General features: G+C 40.3%; 1 protein-coding gene across 2 annotated transcripts in view; it reads left to right on the top strand.

Moving 5' to 3' along the window:
- Window positions 1-13,186, top strand: part of GABRG3 (gamma-aminobutyric acid type A receptor subunit gamma3) — a 494,054-nt gene that overhangs the window by 6,237 nt on the left and 474,631 nt on the right. The window lies entirely within an intron of this gene.

Here is a 13,186-nt window from a genome sequence, read left to right as displayed (position 1 = left end):
TGTGAGGGATCCAGTTTCTCTGGGTCTTCACCAGCAGTTGGTATTGTCGCTGTTTTTTATTTTAGCTGCTCTAATGGATGTGTGTTCAATAGGTTGACATCTCACTGTGGTCTTTAACTTACATTTTCCTAATTGTTAGTGGTATTAACTTCTTTTTATCTGCTTATTTGCCAATTGAAATATCTCCTCGTATTAGTTGCTGCTTTAAAAACTGGATTATTCTTTTTTGAACACTTTTTTATTGAGTTATAATCATTTTACAGTGTTTTGACTAATTCCAGTGTAGAGCACAATTTTTCAGTTGTACCTGAACATACATATAATTCATTGTTATGTTTTTATTTTCACTGTGAGCTGCCACAGATCTTGTATACATTTCCCTATGCTATACAGTATAATGTTGTTTATCTTTTCTACATATGCCTGTCAGTATCTACAAATTTTGAAATCCCAGTCTGTCCCTTCCTACCCCCCACCCCCTTGACAACCACAAGTTTGTATTCTATATCTGTGAGTCTGTTTCTGTCCTGTATTTATTTATTTATTTACTTATTTATCTTTTTAGATTCCACATATGAGCGATCTCATATGGTATTTTTCTTCCTCTTTCTGGCTTACTTCACTTAGAATGACATTCTCCAGGGACATCCATGTTGCTGCAAATGGTGTTATGTTGTTGGTTTTTATGGCTGAGTAGTATTCCATTGTATAAATATACCACATCTTCTTTATCCAGTCGTCTGTTGATGGACATTTAGACTGTTTTTTCCGTGTCTTGGCTATTGTAAATAGTGCTGCTATGAACATTGGGGTGCAGGTGTCTTTTTGAAGTAGGGTTCCTTCTGGATACAACCCCAGGAGCAGGATTCCTGGGTTATATGGTAGGTCTATTCCTAGTCTTTTGAAGAATCTCCACACTGTTTTCCACAGTGGCTGCACCAAACTGCATTCCCACTGGATTATTCTGTTTTATTTATTTCTGCTACTTTGTTAAAAGTTCTCCATAGATTCTAGATATGATTCCTTTGCCTGATGTAGTTTGCAAATGTTTTCTCTCAGTATGTGACCTATCTTTTCATCCTTTCAACGAGATCTTTCACAGAGGAAAAGTTTTTAATACTGATGAAGTCCAGTTGATTGACTTTTACCCTTTTTATGGAACATACTTTGGAGTAATGTCCAAGAACTCTTCATGAAGCCCTAGTTTCTGAAGATTTTCTCCTTTGTTTTCCTCTACACGTTTTATAATTTTATGTTTTACATTTAATTCATTATCAGTTTTGAGTCAGTTTTTATGTAAAATCAAAAGTGTGACGTTTAGAGCTAAGTCTTTTTTTTCCCTTTGCTTATGAACGTCCAGTGGCTTGATTAACATTTGTTGAAATGACTGTCCTTCCTCTGTTGAATTACATGTGCACGTTTGTGAAGTTAGTTGGCCTGACTTCTGTGGGCTGCTTCTGGGATCTCTGTTTTCTTCCATTTGTCTGTGTGACTATCACTGTGTCAGTGCCTGTAGTCCTGACTATCATGGCTATGTAAGGAAGCTTGGAGTGGGTTGGTAATTCACCCTCTTTATTTTTATTCTTCAAAATTATTTTAATTCATAACCTGTATTTGCCATATGAATTTTAAAATATCTTTCTATATCTACAAAAACTCTTTGTTAAATCTTTGTATCAATTTGGGAAGAATTGACATCTTTACTTGTTTCAGTCCACAAAAATTACATGTGTTTCCATTTATTTAGTTCTTTAATTTCTCACGTCCAGTGTTTTACAGCTTTTAGTATACAAGTTTTGAATATATTTTGTTAGCTTTGCATCTAGGTATTTCTTGGTTTTGGAGTGCTTGTAAATGGTACAATACTTTAAAATTTCTTTTTACCTTTGTTCATTGATGGTATACAGAAATACATTAACTTTTTGTAAGTTAATATTGTGTCCTCTGACTGCTAAACTCACTGGCTTTAGGAAGGTTTTGTTTGTTTTTTGATAGGTTACTTGAGGTTTTCTACATACATCCCATGTCATCTGTAAATAAGATGTTATTTCTATATGCCTTTAACTGTTACTTTTCTTGTCTTATTGCACTGGCTAGGACTTCCAGTGCTATGCTGAATAGCAGTAGTGTGAGTGACATCTTGCCTTGTTCCAGATCTTAGAGGAAAGCGTTCAGTCTTTCACCATCAAGTGTAATGTTAGCTAGAGATATTTTATGTATATTCTTTACCAACTTGAGAAAGTTCTGTCTATTCTTAGTTTTCTGGGAGTATATTTTTTTTAAATCACGAATGAGTGTTGAATTTTGCCAAATACATTTTCTTCATCAATTTTTTTTGTTATTTTTTTTTTAGTCACTTAATATGGTGGATTACATTGGTTGATTTTCAAATATTGAACCAGGCTTGCATCCTTAGCATAAATCCCACCTAGTTATCATGTTTAATGATGCTCTTTTTTTCAAAAACTCTTTTCATATATTGCTAAATTCTGTTTGCTCATCCCTTATAATCCTTTTAATATTGGTGGGGCCTGTAATAGTATTTCTTGCTTCACTTCTGACATTGGTGATATGTGTCAGCTTTCTTTTCTCTTTGTCATCTTGCTAGAAGTTGGTTTCTTTGGCCTTTTGGAAGAACCAAATTTTGTTTCACTATTTTTCTGTTGTTTTTCTAGTTTCAATTTTATTACATTGTCCTTTTTATCTTTATCATTTGCTTTCTTCTGTTTGCTTTGAGTTTATTTTGCTTTGCTTCTTGGAGGTAGCATGGAAAGTCTTGACTTGAGACTGTTTCTTCCAGTGTGTGCATTTAGTGCTTTAATGGCCCTCTCAGCACTGCCTTAGCTGTATCTCACAGAGTTTGGTATTCTGTATTTTTGTTTTCATTCAGTTCAGTGTATTTTTTTATTTCCCATGGGATCCCCCCCCTTACCTCATGGATTATTTGGAAGTGTGTTTTTAGTTTCCCAGTGTTTGCAGATTTCCCTCTTGCCTGTTACTGATTTTTACTGATTTCTAGTTTGATTCCGTTGTGATGGGAGAACATTTCTGTACGAGTTTAGGAATTCTTTTAAATTTGTTAATATGCAATTTAGGGCTCAGGATGTGGTTTGTTTTGGTGAATGTTCCAGGGGTGCCTGAAAAGAATGTGTATTCTGCTGTTGTTGGATGGATTGGATCCTGTTGTCTGATGATTTTGTTGAGTTCTTCTCTATCTTTGCTGATTTCCTGTTTAGTTTTTCTGTCAGTCGTTTTGATGGATTGACAGTTGATAGCTGTAGAGGTAGATCCTGATCTAAGACCAAGACAAGAGTGGAGTTCCGGGCCAGGAGAGAAAGGCACACCTATTCGTGGTAAAGCCCAGAGAACACGGCTGTTGTCTCAGACGCATTTGTCTTGGATGCACTTAGGTTTGGGCTTGTGTCCTCTTCTCCCTGGGGCTCGGTTTCATTCAGAGCCCTGCAGCTGGCCGACCCTCACACCCCATCCCTCTGTTTTTCCAAGTTTGAGGCTCATGTCTCCGATTTTTTTGTAGCAGGATGTAGAGTTACTGTTCCAATAGGCATAGAACTTCAGAATCGTGGTGTGGCGCGCAGAGGGAGATGCATGTCCTGTGCAGTGTTGGAGCAGGCTTACTGTCTTTTTGTGTCTCAGTTGCCTCTTCCTTACGATGAAGGATGGGAACCAGTTACTCTTAAACTTCCTCCTAGCTTTAAGGTATTTATTCAGTGAGCGATACATCTAAATTGCCATTGCACAAAGTTCATAAATTCAACTGTCGACACGGTTATTCCATCACAGTTACATAGAAAGTCTCTCCAGTGCGAAAAGGGTGCAGCAATCCTGCATTTATGTGGAAAGAGAAGACTGAGAAAATGTTGTTAATTTCCTCATTAACTGTCAGACACTGTGCTTAACCTTAGAGCAAAGATGAATGAGACTCGCTCGTTGCCCTTCTGAGTAAGTTTAGTCCAGTTGGTCCTTTGCTTGTACTGGAACACAGCAGAGCACCTTCCATGTCACTCAGCGCCACCTTCACCCTCTGAGGTGGAAAACTGGGCATGGGTAGAAAGTGGGGTGAGCCTGGCTTCCAACCCGGTTCTCTCTGATTATAGCTCGATCACTTAGCCACTGAACTATTTATAGAAAATGCAAGGCAGGCCTACTCCAAGTCAGGGCCCCCCTCTTGCACACTCAGCACGACACCTGCAGGGGATGTACTGAGGCTTTCTCATGTGCAGCAGGCAAGCCGAATTCACAATTACATAGAGATTTTATTTTTCCTTCATTACATAAAGAATATTGAATTTTCCCAATGAAGCAGCCCAATTTGAAGAAAGAACGCTTCTTTCTGAAAAGGCAGCTCTTCCAAAGCCTCATGTCATTTGGTCCTCAGAAGCCATTTTCATCTGTCAGAAGAGCTCTGTGGTTTTTGAGTGAAAGAGATTTAAAGAGCAACTAACTATAAAACCACAAAGCAGGGCGCTTCGCTTTGGTGTCATGACTTGACAGTTCCGCCGTGCGCGCGGTCGGGGCCTCGGAGCCGCGGAGGGGGCTGGTGAAGGGCCCCGGGATTCCTCTTTCTGTCTCATTTCAGTGCTCAGTGACGCCTGAGCGGCAGAACCCAGCACCTCACTGATGTTCAGGGTAACTGCCCGAGGGCAGCTCTCCTGGTAGAAGATGCTGAATTAGACACCATTTTCTTCCATGGTTCAACAGGGCTCTGCTCTAAGGGTTAATTTACTATAAATACACCAATTTCTTTTCTTTTCTCACTACTTTTTTTCCCACATGGAGCAGTATTTTATTTGTTGTAACCATGCTGACGCCCCATGGACGCACAATCAGCTTGTATTTACATGATGCAGGGCTGTGCATGGATCTGTCAGTAGTTTGTCCTCATTAGCAGTTTACATGCTCACCGTCCTCCTCGTTCCCTCCTTCGGCCAGTCAGCCCATATTTACTGAGCATTCCCTCTGAACTGAGCCCAGGGGTGTGGACGGGTTGGGGGAGCACCGACACCGTCTACACTCGTGGTCTGAGCAGAAGGGAAAGGGGAAGAGATCTGCGAGGATCTGATGATGGTTTTCCTGCTTTGGAGGAAAACTGGCCTGTTAAGGCTCTTGCTGGCTTAACCTCCTTAAAAACTCCACGTGCTTCTAGGATGAAGTCCAAGCCCCTTCAGCTCAGACAAAGGGAAGCTGTTCTCTGGCCCCTGCCTGCCTCTTTATGTGTCACCCCCTCTGCTGACACCCACCCTCTGGTTTTCTTCATCTGCATCCTTGCTCTGGTGGTTATCTCGTTGCAGCCTGTGGTCCTCTTCACCTCTCTCGCACTCCCACACCGAGCTCATTCCTGCCTCTTCCAGCCTCAGTATTTTCTCCCCGTGAAGTCCTTCCTTCACAGCCTGCACCCCCTCACCTTCCTGCTGGGCTGGATCAGTTGTCTCCACTCCGAGCTCCTTCTAGCATCAGCTTTTCATCTTTCAGATAATACCTTTGAAAGACCGTCTTGAGGATGATGTGATGCAGTGGAACCATGAAACCATGGCAGCAACATTTTTGTGTACTTTCTGCAAGTCAGCAGCTGAGAATTGCCCCCTAGGACACAATTCCTAACTCCTAACTTTAGGCACATCTGCTTACGTTGGCATCTCCCAGTGTACAAAGTCCAACTGCATCCACAGAGATCCACCGTCAGGAAATAAATGAAATGGCTCATCACTGTTATTGGCAACGAGAGAGAGAATCAGACAGACTCGTTTACATTGAGTGGAAGTCACACATCCACATGTTACAGTTAGCTTTCGTGATGCAAACTGATAATTTTGTTTTAAAAATACTCTCTGTTTTCCCAGCTATTATCTTTCCTCAACTAGCTTCTGAATTCTGGATGCGTTTGATTTAGTTCCCCGTCTTTAACTATCCATCACTCTAAGTAATACTTCAGCTGTGTCCTTTGCCCGTTCAGGGTAACACAGGGTGTCATTCATCTCGGCAACAGAGCTTGTCATGTGAGCTCAAGAAGGCCGGAGGAGGATAAACCTTTCAATAAGGTAATTGTGAAAAGGAAGGGGAATGACCTGAGTGAAGTTTTCTCCCTTCAGGGTTTCGAGAAATCTGAAGCCCTCTCCAGAAAATAGATTATTACAGAATGCAAATGCCCTCCCTGGCCGTAGTCTGAAGAGTCTAGGCCAAATGCAATCAGTATTGGGAAGAATAAAATTGGCTTTAAAAGGTGAGTGAACACTGTGAAGGCATGCTTAGTGCATAGAAATGACCCAGGGGCTCATTTGATTCAGGCGAACATCCAAGAAGCCTCCTCTCGGCTGTGTCCGGGCCGAGAGGTTCACATGCTGTTCCCCTTGCCCAGGTGTGCATAGCTGGGTTTCTCTTCCAGGCTTTCCCAAAGCTCATTCCCCAGTTTAGTTAAGATTCCCAAATGTGGAATGATGGACCTCCAGTGTGAGAGGAAGCTGGCCGCATGGCCAGGGATCCCCACTCCCCCAAGCAGGGGTGTCCCACACGCCCCGTAGGAGTCCAAGCTCGGGAGGAGATGCTCCTGGCCCTTCTTTGCTTCGGACTTGACGGAGGTGAAGGTGGCAGCCCAGCACTGATGCAGGAGTCCTGAAGTGACCCAGGCCGTCCCCGCCGGGCACTGCGAGAGGAGCCCTGCCTGTTACAGGGTCTTGTTCCCGATGAGGTGGGACAATGGAAAATGCCTAGTGGGAACATGGAGTTACTTCTGTTGCAGATAATATATGTTAAAACAAAATAAATCAAAAATGGGCCTTGAAGTATAATTTTTTAAAGCAAGTCTTACCATGCTGCTCTTTAATATCTTTCAGTGAAAAAATTATGAGCTTGATTGAGTTAGCATAGAACTATAAAATGCGTGCTTACAGACCCTTGGCCACAGGTGTGATCTCTCTGAGAAAGTCTGAGAAAAGCCCCTGCGTGTTCCTGCCTTGGTCCTGATCTGTGTACCTGCGACAGCTCTGCCCAGCTGGGCCAGGGTTTGGGGAATTCAAATCTTGAAATGTGTGAAGGGCTGTATGGAGAATCAGATATTAAGACACTGTGATTTATATTGGTCATATAGGAGTATCCATCATCCTGATGGGTTTCCGATTTTAAGAAAAAATAAGAGACACAGGGTTTTAAGTCGAAGGAACACAGTACACACGTTGAACTTGTGGTGCGTGTGTGTATCAGAGGAGGAGGGAGCTGGAGGTAGGCTGTGGGGTATTTTGGGGTCCCTGGAGCATGGCGGACTAACAGGTCACGATCTAACTGGCTCAGCTGGGTGCTGATTTTTGGACCATTACTCTGAAAACTCAAGTCAGACCATTGTTTCCTTTCTTAATGCACGTCGGATGACTGTCTCAGCTATGCTTGGGTTAGCCGGGCTGGTCCTCACCTACAAACCGCAGCCGACTATACAAACGGGTGAGCTGGCGTTTCCGGGCAATTACTGTATATCCAGAAAATAATTCAAATGTATTCACTCTCAGAACAGATGTAGGAGGAGAGGAAACAGGCATTCTTAATTGCTGTGCTTGAAGTAGAAGCTATGACTGTATACTTAGTTAGCTGATTCCCTCACAAAGTTAATTCAGATGCACAAGGGAGGTGGAGAACAAATTCTGTGGAGAAATTATACCTGTCATCTCTGTGAGCGACTAATTAGGCATCTGGAGGATGTGGAGTTAAGACCCATTGCCTCACCTGACACACGTTGGCAGGTGACCGTTCCCCACGTCTCCCCACCTTCACACACGTACCTCAGCCCTTAGGATTCCACGTGGCACGCTTGCCTGCCGCAGAACTCTGTGTAAGGCACCGCTGTATTGTAGCTTCTGCGTGCAGTTCAATTCATTAAAAATACTTTTTTCCCCCTAGGCTGTTTTTTTTTTCTCGTAGGGAACATATTGAGGTTTCAATGTACAAGAATTTGATATTTTCTTATATGTAATTTGGTAAATAACTCAGGTCACGTTAGGAATACTCTGATGACTGCCCTCGACTTGAATATGCAGTTCAGTTTATAGAATAACAAATGACCTGTTTCTTAGTGTTTATTCATTGCTCCTGCAGGAATGGAGCAAAATGGCTTCGTGTGGATTAGAGAGTGTTCGAAAATGTGAGAAAAGATCTGGACTCAAATAATAAGTTCTTTTCTCAGTTAACAGCAGATCCGCCGACCTCAGTGACAGAGGTTTCCATCTGTAAATGCGATAATTAAAACCGCATCCAAGTCCTGTTGTAAGAATACCGGGTTATAACACCTGGCCTGGAGAGAGGACCGAAAGTAGCAGGTGGCTTCTGTCCCTTGTGTTCCCAGACCCACAGCCTGTCGTTTCAGATCAATTTATGAGTGTGGGTTAGAGCCTTCAGACAGCTCCACTGTCAAGAAAGCTCTGCCTTAAATTGAGATTTCTGTTGAGCTGTCGGCATTCCGTCAGCCTGTCATTAGCATCTTGATCCAAAGTCTTACAGATCCTTTTATACAGTGGTGCTGTGCCCATGCTGATTGGCTTGCTATCCTGCTAATGCACACCTGAGGGACAAATGCAGATGTAATAACAATCGCCTTCAGGTTGGTCCCCTTTACTCATTTCACCCTCCCCTTGTCCCACCCCTTTCCCTCTGGTAACCATTACTCTGTTCTCTGTATCTACGTGTGTGATTTTGTCTGGTTAGGTTTGTTGATTTATTTTGTGTGTTTGCTTTATATATTGCATGTCTGAGTGAGATCATGCAGTATTTGTCTTTTTGTCTGACTTATTTCACTAAGCAGAATACCCTCAATGTCCATCCATGGTGTCACATGTGGCAAGATTTCACCCTTTTTATGGCCGAGTAGTATTCCATTGTCTGTATATCATATCTTCTTTATCCAGTCATCTGTTGATAAGCACTTAGCTTGTTTCCATATCTTGGCTGTTGTAAAGAGTGCCGCAGTGAATATAGTGTATGTAATTTTTCGAGTTAGTGTTTTTGTATTCTTTGGATATATACCCAGGAGTGGGATAGCTGGATCCTATGGTAGCTCTGTTCTTAGTTTTTTTTGAGGACTGTCCATACTGTTTTCTATTGTGGCTGCAGCAGTTTACATTCTCACCAACTGTGTACTAGGGTTCCTTTTTCTCTACATTCTCACCAATATTTGTTATTTCTCGCCTTGCTGATAGTAGCCATTATAACAGGCACGAGGTGATATCTCCTTGATTTGCATTTCTGCATTAATTAGTGATGTTGAGCATCTTTTCATGTGCTTGTTGGCCATCTGTATGTTTTTCGGAAAAATGTCTATTTAGTCCCTCTGCCCATTTTTAAATGTAGTTGCTTATTTTTTTTGATTCTTGAGTTGTATGAGTTCTTTACATAGTTTAGATATTAACCCCTTATTAGATATATGGTTTGGAAATATCTTTTCCCATTCAGTTGTCCTTTTGTTTCGTTGATAGTTTCCTGTGCTCAGCAGGAGCATTTTAGTTTGATGGAGTCACATTTGTTTATTTTTTGCTTTTGTTTCCCTTGCCTGAGGAGACGTATCTAGAAAGATACTGCTCTGACTTACATCAGAGAGCATACTGCCTGTGTTTTCTTCTAGGAGTTTTATGGTTTTAGGTCTTCCATTCAAGTCTTTAAACTTCATTTAGAGTTGATTTCTGTGTGTGGTGTGAGATAGTGGTCTAGTTTCATTTTCTTGCAGGTAGCTATCCAGTTTCCCCATCATCATTTATTGAAGAGATGATCTTTTCTCTATTGTATGTTCTTTGCTACTTTGTTGCAAATTAATTGTCCATATATGTGTGGGTTATTTCTTGGCTCTCAGTTCTGTTCCATTGATCTCTGTTATATGTTTTTCTGCCAATACTATGCTGTTTTGATTATGATAACTTTGTAATATAGTTTGAAATCTAGATAGTGTGATACCTCTGACTTTGTTCTTTTCTTCTCAATATTGGTTTGGCTATTCATGGTCTTTTGTGTTTCCATATGATTTTAGAATTATTTACTCTAGTTCTGTGAAAAACACCATTGGTATTTTGATAGGAATTGCATTGTCTGTAGATTGCTGTAGGTAATATGGACATTTTAAACAACATTAAATTTTCCAGTCCAAGAGTACAGACTATCTTTTCATTTATTTGAGTCATCTTCAATTTCATTTAACAGTGTCTTATAGTTTCCAGTATACAGATCTTTCACCTCCTTTGTTAAATTTCTTCTTAGGTACTTTATTCTTTTTATTATGATTGTAAATGGTATTTTTTCTTAAATTCTCTGTATGCTCATTGTTAGCATACAGAAATACAACTGATTTTTGTATGTTAATTTTGTACCCTGCAACTGTACTGTTTTGGGTTTTTTTGGTGGAGTTTTTAAGGTTTCTTATATATAAAATCATGTCATCCATAAATAGTGACAGTTTTACTGCTTCCTTCCCAATTGGATGCGTTATTTTTGTTTTCTTGCCTAATTTGTTTGACTTCCAATGCTGTGCTGAATAAGAGCAGCAAGAGTAGACGTCCTTGTTTTGTTCCTGATTTTAGAGGAAATGCTTTCAGGTTTTCACCATCCAGTATGCTGCTAGCTGTGGGTTTGTTATGCATGGCTCTTGATGTGTTGAGGTACATTCCTTTCATACCCATTCTATTGAGAGTTTTAACCATAAGTGGATGTTGAATTTTGTCAAATGCTTTTTCTGCATCTACTGAGATGACCATCTGGCTTTCACCCTCCTTCTGTTAATGTGGCGCGTCACAGGGAGAGGCTTGTGGGTGTGGACTCACCCTTGCACTTCTGGAGCAAATCCCACTTGGTCATGGTGTATGGTCATTTTAATGCACTCTCGCATGCTGTCTGCTCATATTTTATTGAGGGTTTTTGCATCTATATTCATCAGAGACATTGGCTTGTGATTTTCCTTTTTTTGTTGTCTTTGTCTGGCTTTGGTATCAGGGTAATACTGGCTTTGTAAAATGACTTAGCAAGTGTTCCCACCTCTCTAGTTTTGGGGAAGAGCTTGAGAATGATAGGTATTAAATCTTAAATCTTCTTTTTTTTTCATTTTTCATTTCTAAAAGGTAGAATTGTTACAATTTGACTGCACACATACAATATATTGCATGTAAGTACGTACATACAATATACTGCACGTTATTTTTATTTGGTTAATGTATATATGCTGATTATTGTTTCTAAGAACAGTTTGGAGCTTTAGCTTTTTAAACTTACATAGTTATCAGAGGAATAAAGCCAACTGCAAAGTAAGAATCAACAGAATCCACTCATAAAGGACAGTCAAATGTGCTTACACGTATTCAAGAAATCAGTCATGTAAGTTATAAATAATAAGTAGTTCATTTGTGTCTTTTTTTTTAAGACTCCACATGTAAATGATATCATATGGCGTTTCTCTTTCTCTTTCCGGCCCACTTCACTTAGAATGACATTCATTCTTCAGGTCCATCTGTATTGCTGCAAATGGTATTATATTTTTGCATGGCTGAGTAGTGTTGCATTGTATATATGTACCACATCTTCTTTATCCAGTCATCTGTTGATGGACATTTGGTTTGTTTCCATGTCCTGGCTATTGTAAATAGTGCTTCTATGAACATTGGGGTGCAGGTGTCTTTTTGAATTAGAATTTTCTTGGGGTATGTGCCCAGGAGTGGGATTGCTAGATCACATGGTAAGTCTACTTTTAGTTTTTTGAGGAATCTCCGTACTGTTTCCCATAATGGCTGCAGCAAACCACATTCCCACCAGCAGTGTAGGAGGGTTGCCTTTTCTCTACACCCTCTCCAGCATTTATCATTTGTGGACTTCTTTTTTTTGTATATATATATATATATATTATTGAAGTCTTATCAGTTTACAATGTTGTGTCAATTTCTAGTGTACAGCATAATGCTTCAGTCATACATAAACATACATGTATGTGTTTTCATATTTTTTTACCGTAAGTTACTACAAGATATTGAATATACTTCCCTGTGATATACAGTATGAACTTGTTTATCAGATTTTTGTGAGAGACTCCTGTACTTTGAAGTGAGAGACATTCTGCCAGAGTTCAGTAGGTGTTCTGTGTGATTCAGTGGGTTTGTAGATGTAATTCTTAGTGTATTTGTGGGAGAGGGCGAGCTGTGAGTCTCTCTACTCTGCCATCTTGGCACCTTCCCTTTGTGGACTCTTGAATGATGGCCATTCTGACTGGTGTGAGGTGATACCTCATTGTAGTTTTGATGTGCATTTCTCTGATTATTAGCGATCCTGAGCATTTTTTCATGTGTCTGTTGATCATTTGTATGTCTTCCTTGAAGAATTGCCCATTTTTGGATTGGGTTGTTTGTTTTATTAAGTTCCATGAGTTATTTATATATTCTAGAAATTAAGCCTTTGTCAGTCGCATCATTTGCAAATAATTTCCCCCATTCTGTAGGTAGTCATTTTGTTTTGCTGATGGTTTCCTTCACTGTGAAAAGCTTACTGGCTTTTGACAGTTTTATATATAGTGTATCTTGGAGAAATTCTTTTTTGTGTTCTGTTAGATTCATGAATGTGTATACCTTGTTTCTTCCCCAGGTTTGGGAAATTTTCAGCTGTTATTTCTTTAAATAGCTCTCTGCTCCCTTCTCCCTCTCTTCTTGTAAGAGACCCACTATCCAAATGTTGCCCTTCCTTAAGAATTGGCTAGCTCTCAGAATGTCCTCATTTTTCCCAGATCTTATTTCTCTTCCTCTTCTACTTGTCTCATTCTAGATTTCTTATCTTAGAGCTCTCTCACCCATTCAGCTGTTCTATTTCCAGGGCTAATGCACTCTCCATCGTGTTTATTGAGCTCTTCAACTCCAGAATTTCTGTTTGCTTCTTAAGAGTTTCAGTCTCTCTGGTACCAAAAAGTATTCCTTCTGCCCATTAATTTTTATCCCTGAGCTCACTGAACTGCCTTTCTGAGTTGTCTTGTAACTCATCGAGTTTCTTCATGACAGCTGCTTTGAATTATCAGGTCACGGTATTCCGTGACTTTAAGTTTGGTTTCTGGAGAATTGTTGTTCCCTTCTTGTAGTACTTGTAGTACTAGTGTTACTGTGCTTCTTCGTCGTCCTTCCTGAGTTGTCGCTCTGCCAGTGCATTTGAAATAGCGAATACTTGCTTTTTTTTTAAG

The sequence above is a fragment of the Vicugna pacos genome, chromosome 27, assembly GCF_048564905.1.
Source record: "Vicugna pacos chromosome 27, VicPac4, whole genome shotgun sequence".
Taxonomy (NCBI): Eukaryota; Metazoa; Chordata; class Mammalia; order Artiodactyla; family Camelidae; genus Vicugna; species Vicugna pacos.
Note: the sequence above shows the minus strand (reverse complement) of the source record. Positions and strands in the feature narration are given on the sequence as shown.